Below are 15,144 nucleotides of genomic sequence, written 5' to 3'. Positions count from 1 at the left end.
TGACGGTAGATCTGGACGATAAACATCCTCTATCTCCATCTTGTTTGAAAGAAAACTCAGTAATCAAATAAAAAACGTAAATATTCCAAAAAGTAATGATCAATGAGGTGCATTATAGTTTTATTGACAAACCTCTATTGTGCCACATGCATTATGATTCAAACCCTCATTTTCTTCATTGTTAAAAGCTTGGGATTGCTGCAATGTTTTTTTTTTAATATAACAAAAAAGTGCAATTTATGTCAGTACAGTTATATAAACCAAATCATAATTTAAAAAAACATTACTCTAACATGAAAATAAAATTTTTGAAATAAACCTGTTGAACTTCTTGATCATCTTTAGCATCTTCTCCAACTATAGAAGTAGTTGATTTCTATAAAAGACATTGAATTGTAAGGAGCATAAGAAGTAAACTAAGTTCTGATACATGTAAAAGAGTGTACCATAGAGGAGCTCTCTGATAAGTGTCTCATCTTTTGTTTCTTGAATTTTCTATTTGTTTGCATATTTCCAAGGAAATATAGGTAGATGTCTTCTTTTCTCCAAATATAAGTTGCCCCTGGAAACTCAAGTGGCTTAATGTCATGATGCTTAGACTCAATGTAATCTTTTAACTCTTGTTGTAAGTCAAGCTTATGTCGCAGACCTTTATACCTTTCTTCCACATATTTCACCCAGCGTCTTACAGTAGCTTGATTTGCACAATAAATTTGGTTTTGTATACTACGACAATATGCTATGAGATATTTTCTTCCATATTTCTTATTAGGATTGCGATTGTTTGATGGTGGAGGCAAAAATATTTGCTCGTATGTTGGTGTATCTACAGCCATGACCTCATTAGAGGCCATCGTAAAATATAACCTGAAAAAAAAAATACATACAAGTAAAATAAACATAATACTTAAGATAGTAATCATTCAAAAAATGGTAAATATTAGTTTTAGAGATATATGAAACTTGGATTGATCTAATAAAATAAATATTTTGAAAAATACTTACATTTATAAGCATGTATATAGTCTATAAAGACATGTCTTTTTTGCATAAATTTAGGATATCCATGACACTGGAAAATCACATAATTCTCCAGAGGGTAATATTGCTCTCCTGCTTTTCCTTATCAACCATCCATGTATTATTGTGATACAACAATTCCAGTCCCTCGTGCAGTTATCCTCCATAGAAACTTTCCATAAGTTATTTTGATTGTGATCTTTCTACAACCATGCTAATTTGCATTCTTTTTTTTCTCTATCTACTTCACGTACCACGGCATATTTGGTCAAATTGTTATTCATATCCATATATGCCAACACAATATCATTTTTCTCTAGCCATGGAGGAATACATCCAACTTCACCTACTTGAAGCAGTCTCATCCTTGGTGAGAGATCTTTTATTTCATAAGCAATAAACTTATTAGTGAAAGGGAAAAGCATACACTTGTGCAATAATGAGCTTACAAGCCTTACACAATCCCAGTCAAATGGAAGACGTTCTCTCTGTAACACACTCATTCCTGTAGTTGGTTCGATAAGTAAGCACTCTTTATTATCTTTTAATGTGATACATTGTTTATAATACTCTGCCCCAAAGAAAAGCATGATCTCTCTATTCCATTGAACTGAAAAAAATGATGTAATACGAGCCTTCCAATGACCCATGCTTTCAACAGTAGTGTTAGGCTCATCAACTTTAACTATTACATCATCCCCAAGCTTATAAACATCCCCATTGAACAATGACTTTTTATACATTGTCACATGTTGGGATTGTAGAGAATTCTCTTCAAGAGACCAATAGTGCTCTACATACTTTTGTTTCTCCTAAATAAGCAGTCTAATTATTCCTCTCTTTTGTCGTATTGCTATACCTTTTTGTTTTATCATTCTCCAACATGCAATATCTTGATTTATTATTTCAAGCTCCCTCCATAGCTCCTTTGCCCTCTTGACTGATGAAACCTCCAAGATTCCTTGCTCATGTGTTGCGTGGCATGATGTGCTGTCATGACTTCTTATCTCAAAAAAAGAAGGAATTGACAAACACATATGAATACTTTTTAATGTCCTCTCATGTGGCAAAAGGCTATCCTTATCTTGTTGTAAGATTGAGAAAACCTTTGTAAATAGTATTCTTCTATAATAATGAATGTACGATATCTCCATGTCTTTTTTATTGGTCTTGATACCAACATATGTTCGTACCTTACGTTCCTAGTAGACATTATTAGAGGCTATGAGAAATTGATATATTGAATTAATAAAGGTTCATACCTACAACGTGCTCAAGAGGAGAAGAATTTGCCCCCATAGACTCTTCCTTTCTTACTCTCCATGAAAGAAGCAAGGAACACATCATTTATATGCTTTCCTTTGACCAGCCTTTGTCGCAACTGTAATTATAAAACCCATGGGATATATCTACTAGAAGAATCCCCAAGTCATAGATTTCTCTATGTAAGACAGAAATTCTTAGTAAAATATATAGTAAATACCACTGGATGAACTTTTGATTCTCCTCTGCCTTAAATATATCATGGTATTTACTTGGAGTGGATGGCCAACGACCATGTCGAATGGATTGTGGAGCGAGGGAAAATACTTTTTCAACACAAGCATCTATTTCTCTCTTTGTCTCATTGGATGCATCTTGCATAAGAGCAATTATATATATTTTAAATACATTCAATGAAAAAATATGCATTGAATCATAGACTAAATCCAATGATAAATTGAAACCATATAGATCATGCAATCTCCACATTATAGACTCTCCTGATAATCCTACTTCCTTGAGTATACATTCTTGTTCAATCTATGTGAATACTTTTTTGGATTGTAAAAGTGCTTCTTTCATTCCTTCTATGGTATGTTTCTCTGGAGGATACCGAGCTTGATATCTATTTCCGTTATAAATATAACGACCTTGAAATGATGAGTTATTACTATCCAAGGTAGCCTGAGCTTTGTCCCTTCAACAAAAGGGTTGTCCTCCATCGTTAAACATTCCAAGTTTGCATTGGGCTGGATGATCACCAATGACCATCATTAACATTACACATATCTTGCAAAATTGTGTTTGTTGAGTGGAATTATCAAAGATACGTTCAATTGGATAATTATAAAACACATTTACTCCCTCAATGAATAACTCCTCAAGCTCTTTTATTAATGGTCTCAAAAGGATCCTGAATGCAAAGCTTGAATTGTGAATCAACTTATTGCTACTTAGTGGCAAAAATAATGCAGGAAGAATCCCAAGGGCCTAGACCTTTTGTCACCGTTTAAAATCATAATTTCTACTGCACCACAATCTTTTTGAGTTGTTCGAGAAGCTTGGAACCCATGCCAATGTAGAAGGAGAGCAAAGTTTCGAGGCTCTCCCTACATAAAAAATTAATTTAGTACAAATACACATAGAGCAATAACTAGTATGATTCTATGTATTCACAACTAGATTTGGCATACATATTTTGAAAAGACAACTAGTGAAATATGTACCTTGCATAACTGCTGATGGTGTTTATTCAAAGTACGACACTTATTGCATATAAATATATACTCCTTGGTAGATTCACTCCATCCATGCTGAAGTGTTTCTGATTTTCTTGGAAATGTGGAAAACACATTATTACACCTTGAGTTTTGGCAGATGATAGGTAGCTCGTACTCATCATTTGGATTCCAGAAATCTTGGACCTCACGACATTTTGATCCATCCCAAAATTCAAAGGATGAGTTTGGATGCATAGAAACAGCTTGTCCAAGCCATCTCTCGTTGTGGCGCCACATTTGTAAAAATCCATGGCAAAAGCTTTGACTTTTTACTAAAAGTTGTAGTTGATTCTTAATAGGTAAATAGTCAAATGAAAGCATAACCTTTCGTGGCTTTTGACACCTTGGACACTTGGAAGAACAAATCAAGCAATCACATTTCAAGATGCTTTGTCTTCTATTTCTTGGACAAGAATACTTTTCAACATTTCCCACATATAGATCTTCTCTACTAGGCTCAAAAAGCTCTATCTCATGAGGATTATCATGCATACCTCCACAAATCTTATAGCATTGAGATTGAATCATTCCAAGTCCATTGTACATTGTAATCAATTGCTCCCAACATGCAGGAATCCTTACTCCATCTAAGATCCCATCCCATGTCTTAGGCAATTGAACTAAGAGCTTACTCAAGCTTGGTTTCAAAGGCTCATTATCTCGTTTTCCAACTCTCTAGCCATCCATATCACCAAACAAAAGTTGAAGCATTTCATCTTGAGCTGTAATAGATATTCGATGTTTATCCCAAAGAGCTTGTAACTCATTTACCTTCTCAAGTATCTGGATGCATAGTAAGGACTCTGTACCATCCACATTTACACTACTTGGATCAACATCTTCATGTATATCCATATGTTCATCATGTTCTTCCAAGTGATCAACATTGTTAGCATTATCCTCACAATGTTGATCTAGGTCACTATATGCATGATCTCCATGATCATGAACATCATGTATTATATCATAAAGATGATTTATCATACTTGGAGACTTGTCACCATAGGCATTGAAAGTACTAATTTTGTCATTGCATTGTGGTGTCAATCCTATCTCGAGTCCCAAGTCTCGATATTTCAACCTCAATCGTTGATGAATAGCAAAGGTAGAAGGAACAACATATCTTCCACCATGACAATATAAAATGCAATTGCACCAAACTTGTCTCCTCTCTCTATGGGTCCATCTATAGTTTCAGTTAATTGTTCCTCATCTTGGGCCATAGTCAAGTTTGGATTTTGTAAACTAGTCCTCCTATGCATATTACCAAGTAAATCTTGGCGGCTATGATGGTAGAAAGTACTTTGACTAACCATCTACCATCCTTGATTAGTTTTTGAGCACTTGTATAAGCATGAACATCTTCTCATATAACTTGAGGAACTTGCCATCTGTGCCACAAGAATACCATTCAATTAAAACTTTATATAATCTCTTAACAATTTTTTTTTTTCAAGCTTACTTTTCCAAGCATGGTTAAACATCTCCTCAAACAAGAGATTACAAAATCCTACTTAGATAGAACCCATCACAACAGTTATCCTTTCCCAAGCATGGTTAGACATCTCCTCAAACAAGCAAAGGAGAGATTACAAAACCTTGCTAGGATAGGAAGATCGTGTCTCTAGGGCTAATAAGGCCCATCACAATAGTTATCCTTTCCCAAGCATTGTTAGACATCTCCTTAAACAAGTGATACTTGGAGCTTACTATAATAAACTTATACTCAAGAAAGCCTAGCGTAAAAAGCAAACAAGAGATTACGAAATCCTACTTGGATGCAATAAAAAGTAGAGAGATGAAACCATTAAAAAGTAGAGAAAAGTAAAGAAAAAGAGACAATTAAAAATGGTTTGGGATGTATCCAACGCATGCCATGTAGACTCAACTTTCTTTTTTGTTTGACTTCGTAGATTAAAAAATAAGTAGGTGACCTACATGAAACCTCTCATCTAAGATAGGGAGAGAGAAAGAGAGAAAAAATTGATATATGATGCTTGTGACATGAACACATATGTAATGATGCTTTGAGAGAAGTCACTTGATAAACCATGGTTAGACATCTCCTCAAACAAGTCATTTTAGGATGATTACTATAATAAAATCATGAGTATTCCTCATTCCAAAATATCATAGGATTTCATGCAACATAGAAGAGTTAGTGGTAGCTCCATTCTTACTTTTATATTTTGAAGGTATAATCCATTTAAGTAGAGTGCATTAATATTCCATGAAAATACCCTTAAACATGCTAAATAATCATGTTATCAAGGTATTCAATGCATCAAGACGAATATCTATTGTGAAATTTTCATAAAATTGAATGGAATCTATGAGTAACATAGCATTGATCTCAACATTATTGAAGGTGTTGATTCTCAAGCTACATGACTTATGCTTGTACTTATTGGTCCTAGTAGAGGTGTTTCTACAAAAAGGATGGTCCTAGTAGAGGTGTTTCTACAGAAAAGAGTTACAAAAAAAAATCAAGGACATACATTGGTGGGCTCATTTCCCAAGCAAGGACATACATTGATGATTAGACATCTCCTCAAACAAGTGATACTGGGAGCTTGCTATAACAAACTTATGGTCAAGAAAACCTAGCGTAAAAAGTAAACAAGAAAACCCTAAATCCTATTTGGATAGGAAGATAGTGTCCCTAGGGCCCAAAAGGCCCATCACAACAGTTATCCTTTCCCAAGCATGGTTAGACATCTCCTCAAACAAGCAAAGGAGATATTACAAAACCCTACTTGGATACAAAGATCGTATCCCTAGGGCCAAAAAGACCCATCACAACAGTTATCCTTTCCCAAGCATGGTTAGACATCTCCTCAAATAAGTCATTTTAGGATGCTTACTATAATAAAATCATGAGTATTCCTCATTCCAAAATATCATAGGATTTCATGCAACATAGAAGAGTTAGTGGTAGCTCCATTTTTACTTTTATATTTTGAAGGCATAAACCATTTAAGTAAAGTGCATTAATATTCCATGAAAATACCCTTAAACATGCTAAATAATCGTATTATCAAGGTATTCAATGTATCCAGATGAATATCTATTGTGAAATTTTCACAAAATTGAATGGAATCTATGAGTAACATAGCACTGATCTCAACATTATTGAAGGTGTTGGTTCTCAAGCTACATGACTTATGCTTGTACTTATTGGTCCTAGTAGAGGTGTTTCTACAAAAAGGATGGTCCTAGTAGAGGTGTTTCTACAGAAAAGAGTTACAAAAAAATAACAAGGACATACATTGGTGGGCTCATTTCCCAAGCAAGGACATACATTGATGATTAGACATCTTCTCGAACAAGTGATACTAGGAGCTTGCTATAACAAACTTATGCTCAAGAAAACCTAGCGTAAAAAGTAAACAAGAGAACCCTAAACCCTGTTTGGATAGGAAGATCGTGTCCCTAGGGCCAAAAAAGGCCCATCACAATAGGCAGAGGCTAGGACTAAAGAAACAGCAAGGAAGGAGAAGATTGATCCTAGGGGTTTAACATCAAAGATTCATGAATCTTCAAAGCCTCCAAAGCTCTCTAGAAAGTCAAAGCCAAAGAGAAAGTTTTCTCAAAATGTCAAGTGCCTAAGGGAGATTAGGAAGGCAATAAAGGCTCTTGACAATGCAATTCCAAAGTTGTCTTTTCAGAGGCTTGTCACGGAGATTTGTGACAAATATAGTTTGGATAGTTTCAGATGGACAAGAATAGCCCTTAATTGTATACAAGAAGTCACAGAGGATTTTTTAGTTGAGTTTTTTCAAGATGCCTATATTTGTGCTACTCATGTTCATAGGCTCACACTCATGGACAAGGACATGGTAATTCTTAGGAGGCTAAGATATAGTTTTTCAAGGTCCTTGAGCCAATTTCCCTCACTGATGAGAAGACATTTAATATCCTTAATGTGCCCCCAGCTAGGAGAAAGAAAGATGATTCTGGTCCCAAGGTTGAGGATGTCACCCATGAGAGGGATACAAGGCAACATGAAAAAGAGGAGAAAGCTAAAGAGGAACAGACAGATAAATGGAGAGAGTATAGGAGGCAAAGGGCTGAAGAAAGGGAAGCAGAGCAACTAGAGTCCTTTGAAAATGAGTTGTCCACCCTTCTTGAAGCAGCTAATCCAAAAGGATTCAATGTGTTTTGTTTCTATTTCTATTATTGTTGGATCCCAAAAACAAAAAACAACTAACTTTTATATATAGCAAACCCTAGTTACCTTGTACATTCTTTATTTCTTTGTCTCAAATATGTTACATTGACAAGAAACAAATACCCTCTAGCTTTTGGAACAATGCTACATCTTATGTGAGGGAAAGATCCAAGGTACGAGATCTAGCTTAACTTTTGTTTTAGATACAATGCCACAAAGAAGAAAAGTTGTCATTCATTATTTCTATCTTTTGCCTTTGAATCCATAGAGAGGTAGCACATTGAAAACTCCAAGTTTGAAGCCAACATTGTCAACAATGGCAACTTTCTTTAAAGATTCAAAGTTGTGGTAACATCAAGACAACAAGATCATCTAAGAGTCTCCAACAAGAGACAAAGCCATCAATTACCCATCCACAATGTGGTCCTCAATTTCATCAATGAAGGCATTCCTTGCCTACTTGGATTGATTGGAAGTAGTCCCTTTTATGTCAAAGTAGGTCAAGTGAGGTTCAGTCTAAAGAGTGAGTCTAAGCACGTGAGGATAAGCCTAGTGACTAAGCCTCAATAAACGAGTCTAAGTAAATGAGTCTAATAATTAAGTCACTGCATTGAACCTCACCATGAGGATTGCTGAGCACCCACTCACTTTTATTCAGCTAGTTAGTTTGCTTCTAGAGGAGGAGCAAACAAGGAAAAATAGTGGTGTGGATGCTATAGTCTCTGAGCAGGCTTTTGTGGCAAGACAGAAAGGCAAAAACAGCAAGGTGAAAAATGCTTCACAGAGTTCTGGCACTTTGGGCACATCGCAGAATCAGACACAAGAGGGGACGCAAGCTAAAAAAGGCAAATGTCACTATTGTAAAAAGCCGGGCCACTATATCACTGAGTGAAACAATGGTCATTTACTTATTGATGAGGAGAAGTTGCAATTGCTTCATCAACACTACAAGTCTTCATCAACCAATTATGGTTCTTCTTCAAAAACTCTATATTGACAACATAGCATTATGCTTCACAGTTCCAGGCTCAATGTTCAATCTCCATTGTGCACAACTCCGTTCTTTGAGCCAAGTTTGCTATTCTCAATCAACCTTTAGATCTCTTATACTTTCATTGACACCATATTGGGAAATATAGGAAGTTCCCATAAGTTTGGGGCACATGGTCAAATCTTTGGATTTATCATAACTTGAACACTATAACTCCAAATCGAGCGCTCTATAGCTCAATAGATTCCATTTTTCAATCACTTTCTAATGATAGGTCACATCATATGTTTTTGAGAAACTATCAAAGTAAGTTAGGAAAGATACTTCAGGAAAAAAGGAACCAATTCCATCAACTACCACTTATGTTTGATTCAACAAAGGACCATGTGCTTCAAGAGCTTATTGGATTGAACTCCACCTTTTCTCCATCTCCCCAACAATGTCTCTCAAGTATCTTTACCAAAAACTCCCTTTTCCATTAGTGGTGACAATTCTTTCCACCTTCATCAATTCAAGATTCCTTACTTCACTAGCCATCATCAACACAAGAACCAATCATTAGCAGAAATATGGACTCTCTTTTTTGCCCCTTAAGGGGTTTCTCTCACCTCTCTCTCTCTAAAAAAATATTCCAAAATAATATTAGAATAAGAGATCTTCTACAATCAAGCAAATCTCATATTTGTATTTTCAATAGATTTCACCTATTATTTTATTCTCAAACTGTAGGATAAGGTCACCATTTCTCAAAATCCTCATAATTAAAAAAATACAATTCTATTTTCTCTAAAAACAAAGCCAATCATTAATGTATGACACTTTAATGCCCTCGTGAATTTTCAACACGAAAATATATTAGAATCATTCTCATTCTTGCTTCTTAAAGGGGTGGAAGTTAAAAAACGAGATAAAATGACATATACATCATATTTTACGATTATTTTTTACTTAGAGACACATTTTTGACTCGAGAGTTTCCTTGTAATTTTTTATCATTTTTGAACAAGTATATGCCTATTTCTGGACATTTCTGCATTCCCTCTCAAGGCTCTAGTTTTGTCCGAAATTTTGTGTACTCTTCTCCTTCCCTCCAGAATATGGTTTCTTGCTTACGAATTCTTGTGAAGCAACACTCAGTACTATCTACAACACTCTCTACCCTAATACAAGCAATCACAGGAGTGGTTTTGATAGCATTTGTTGAAATCAAATAATCTCTATCTACAACACTCTCTACCCTGCTACAAGCAATCTTCCTCTTTAGTACTGTGCTATAAGATATCTTCCTCTTCAACACTCTATACTACAAGCAATCAAGTGATAATGGAGGTATCTTTATTTTTTTAATCTTTGTGATGTTATTATTCTTTATAGTTGTTGTTTAATTCTTAAGTGTCAATTCATAGAGAGAAAGAGAGAGAGAGAGGGAGGGAGGGAGGGAGAGGGAGAGGGAGAGGGAGAGGGAGAGGGAGAAGGGAGAAGGGGAGGGGAGGGGGGAGGGAAAGAGAGAGGACTGTGTGCGATGAACTAAGAAAATAAGTGATAGAGTGATAGAGAGTAAATTAGGGTAGAAGATAAGATGATGTTATTGTTCTCCACTAGCCAAGCTTCTATATAAATATGTTTAAATATCTTTGATCAATTCTTCTAGAGGGAGAGAGAGAGACAGACAAAGAGAGAGAGAGAGAGAGAGAGAGAGAGAGAAAATATTTTGGATAGAACAGAAGATAAGATTGGATGATGATTAGAGGTAGATTAAAAGCTAAGATTACATACAAATTAGGGGTTGATTAGGATCTATCATGACTGAAATCAAGAGAAAGAGACAAGATCTAATTGGGTAAAAAAGAACACAAATATAATGAATCAAAGGGGTGTAATTGTGTGATTTAAATGTTAATCCAAGTTAAAATTGGCATATACTTTCCTTTATAGGATGCAGGTGTAGGGTGTACCAAGAGAAAGAGTGGTATTCACTTTCAATTGGAGGATGAATATGCACCAATGTTCAAAAGAACTGTAGAAAGAAATGATGCAATAAGATACAGGATGCAACAAGAAAGAAATGTAAGGAAAAAAAACATGGACCTTTGGGTTGATGGATGCATTTATCCACCCAATCCAGTCACTCAAAGGCCACCACAATTCGAAGGGCTTACATCATTTGTAAAGTTCATTTGTGAAGGCAATGAAGGATTGTATAGATACACATGCAAACTTGTCACACAAGGATTAGCAAGGTTTCATCAAGCCTTGATAAATATACAGACAAGATTACGAGGGAATATGCAATCTTTGATGGAAAATGATAGATTATTGGCTGAGAAGGATAGAGAGAACCAAAGCCTACAACAAGCAATGTCTATCATTGAAGATGCTATGCAGGCTACACATGTGCAAAATATGGAGTTGCAATCTAAAGTTATGGACTTGGAGAAGGAGAATCGAAACATAAAGAGGAAGCTCACAAAAACTTTGGAGATTGGGACTTTAAAAACCAAAGAAGAATGTCAGCGCATCTGATTAGTTAAACCGATTCACCAATTAACCAAAGGAAGTGGACAATATCATAGACAGTCAATCTACTACAATGAGAAATATGTTTCCTAATGCAAAGAATAATACTATTTCCAAAGTCCTAAGCAAGGATATGGTCAAAAATGCATTTGAAAATCGTAAATTCAGGGACATTATAGATGGCATCGCAAGTGAACATCATAGGGATATGAGCAACTTGTTTACTACTACAGATGCTCATGGATTATGTGACAAGGTGGGAATGAGCTATGAGTCATATAGTATGCTCTATCAACAATTGGATACAAGATTTAAGCAAGTCTTCAAAACTAAGCGAGTAATGCCTCTGCCAAAACTATTTCCCATGAAGAAGGCTAAAAAACAACTAAATGAGAAATTTTTAGAACTAATTGGTGAGCCAATGCTTCTGGAAAATACACACATATTGAAGTATGGTTCCAAAGAAGTTGCATTTTTATTGAATGCATCCAACAACTTAGTATTGGATATATGTAGGGTTCATATTGCTATGGTCAAGTTCTACAATATGCCTATGGAAGAATGTAGAGGCAAGCTTAAGTTTTTTCTCAAACTTGATGAGAGTGAGATTATTAAGGGGCAAAAACTTGAATGTGTGAGTATAACACTTATGAATCGAGCATTGGATCCCAAGATCAATGAAAACCATCCTTTATACTTCAGTGTACAATCAGAGAATGAAATATAGTAGCTTGCAGCATTTGAAGTACCAAAGGAGGACATGAAATACTTAAAGCTTTTTTTAACCTCATTAATATACCCAGTGTTATTCAAAAACAAAATAATGGAGCAATTTTACACATCGAGGGGTTTGGGGACTATCAAGTTGAATGGCATCTTGCAAGTGATTTAAAAACATTGAAGTGTATGTTTAGCTTATCAAATGCAGCGAATGCAAAATTTCCATGCATATATTGCATGCAAAGTATGAAGAAATGAAAAGATGAAAAGAAAGAATGGCTTGCCAAGGCAGGACGACAAGGTGCTCCAACATGTGATTAAAAAGTCATGAGAAATGGAATGCTAGTTCCAGTGGATCCAAACTGACGCCCTATTTTGGAAATACCACTATCAAGGGTTCACTTTTGCACATTGCATTGTTTGGTTAGAATAATTGAGAAGCTAGTATATGAATATATATGATTTACATACAATATGTAGCATGTGTCAAAAGCTGATGCTACATGCAAGAAGGTAGAACAAGTCCTCTCTGAAGTTGGATTGCATGGGGGCCAAGTAGAAATAAAAAAGGACAAGAAAAAATCATGAAAGAGTGGAAATATCATTTGTAAACCATGCTTTGGCAGACCCAAGGCTAGGAAGTTTATATCTCCACCTCAAGATGAGGAAGGCAATATACTTGTAAAACAATCAAAGAAGTATGAAGCATGACAAAAGTTGCACCTTGTTGTTCTGGATTGGAGCAATGGGGGATGAAATGAGGATTGCAAAGGCAGAAGTGTGAATACACCTAGATAGATTAGCAGCTCTCTTACAAAAGTTGAGGTTTAGGGATGGTGATGCCAATACATTTAAAGAGATAGTTGCTAAATTTCATAAGTCCATGGTGGAGGCATGGACTACAAACAGTATAACACACTACATGGTCAGTATTGTCACCATTACAAAAAAATATCATCATTTTGAATTAGTTTTTGTTTCTAATCTCTCTTTGTGTGCAGCATATACTTGAAGAACATGGTCCATACTTTGCAGATCAAGGAAGTTTGGCAGTATGGTCAACTCAAGGCATGGAACGATCTCATTAGCAAGCTCAATGTGCTTTTCAAAAGGCAACTGATCATGGAGGTGGCATCAATTATTCCAATTCTATGAGGAAATTATTACAATCGTGGTATAGGATATTAGAGATATGATACGAGGAAAAAGAAAAGAATTTCAAAACCTCTCAAGTAGAATTTATAAGTAGGAAAATATATGAAGTGAGAAAAGCAAGATATGAAAGTAGCACAACTAGACAATGCCACGCAGAATGGTTGGCAACCCAAGAGAGAGATGGCAAGAAATGGAGACCTAGATAAAGATAATACTTTTGATGCATTTAGAGTCCACGAGAGAGCATAGGTACCTAGGATATGACACATCAATACTCCTATCTTTAACATGAGATGTCTTGTAAATTTTGTTTAAAATTTTGAAAGTTTGTCACTATGTTTTTCAAATTCGATTTTGAACTATGTTTTTTAATTTTAAAGTTCATGTACACCACAATAAGTTTAAAGTTTCGTACTTAAGTCAAGTCTCTCCTTTCATTTTTTCCCATTACTCTTCACGCTATCCTCCACCTTTCTATCCTTCATCATCACAATCATTGCACGTTCCAAGCTTCCTATCAAGAAGGTGCGTGCAAGAGCAAGAGCTCGACACTATCTAGTGAGCGTACTGTGAGTGGCAAAGGTCCCTTGGTGGGGCTGACAACGGTGGCCCTACTGCAGCTAATAATGGTAGTGCTACTATGTCCAACAATGGTGGCCCTAATGTGGTCAATAATGATGTTTTGCCATTGTCCAGAAATGGTGGTCCACATGCTCCAATTGCTCCATCTCCCACTACTACTCCAACTCGTAATACACGTTCTCCAACACATAAGAAGTGAAGATGGAGGCCAGGCATAGTTGTGCTACATGAGATAAGGAAATTCTAGAAGAGTGCCAACTTGATTATTCATAAGGCACCATTATCTAGGTTGGTGCGAGAAATACTGCAAGCTCTGTAGTTAGAGCATTATCACAAGTTCTTTTCAAGGAGCCAGGCAAGGAATGTGGGGCGATGGTCAAGCCAAGCCTTAGTTGCTCTCCAAGAAGTAGCTGAAAGTTACTTGATTGATCTAATGGGTGATTCTCAAATTTTAGCCATTCATGCCTGACGTATCATTATTAAGCCCATAGATATGGTTCTTATTCGTAGGATCTGTAACAATAAGGATGCATTTAATCTTAATGTCAACAATATGCTTTGAGAAGCTACCTTGTAATTGGATCTATGTTTTTAGCTCAGGTTTGGTTGTAGATTGTAAGGAGCTTAGTTTTGGTTTATCTTTCCAATAGACCTTCAAGTATTTGATAGCAGTGGTCTACAAAATGGAGCTAAATTTTGCCTAGCTCTAGTTGTACTTGGTGCAATGCACTATCTACCATGTATTTCATGGTTTCATAATGCCAAATTTGATACTTGATATTCTATTTTACCATGATTTACATTGTGCACATTTCCAAGTTTCTAATTTTGAAAGTAGTTTTGTTAATGATAAATTCAATGCATAATCATGCACATATTAGTGATAAATTGTACATGGACCGATGCACTATATCTTTGTTGTATTTAGTAGTTTGGCAATACTATATCCGATATGCGATATTCCATTTGACCCATGACTTATTTTTTGTGAATTTTTAAGTTTCCAAAATTTCATAAGGCTTGGTTGACAACACATTTAATATGCAGTAGCGCACACTCAGTGTAGTAGTGAGTTTTTCTGTTATTAGTGAAGTATAATCCAGTTAATGCATTTTCAAAAAATGATTGAACCGTCAATTTTATAAATCGAAATCTAGTGGGCATCATAAAAACTCATGGATATTAAAAAATTGGCCCCATCAGAAGTCTCTGGGACACCTATTCGAAGGCTTGTGTTTAGGACCCTGAATTTGGAGATTCAAGGCCCTAGACGCCAGAGCCTTCTGACAGCATCCTTTGGACAGGTGTTCCAAAGACTTCTGATAAGGCCAAAAAAATTTTGAGTAGTTGATGTACCCTAGAGAATTCCACAGGTAAAATTTCACGTTAATCAGATCACTGGTCATATTTTTCCAAAGCCTGGATACATTAATTCAGGTTTTAAG

The sequence above is a fragment of the Lygodium microphyllum genome, chromosome 5 (assembly GCF_053477565.2).
Source record: "Lygodium microphyllum isolate KBCC chromosome 5, Lygodium_microphyllum_v1.1.10, whole genome shotgun sequence".
NCBI classification, from domain to species: domain Eukaryota; kingdom Viridiplantae; phylum Streptophyta; class Polypodiopsida; order Schizaeales; family Lygodiaceae; genus Lygodium; species Lygodium microphyllum.
Note: the sequence above shows the minus strand (reverse complement) of the source record.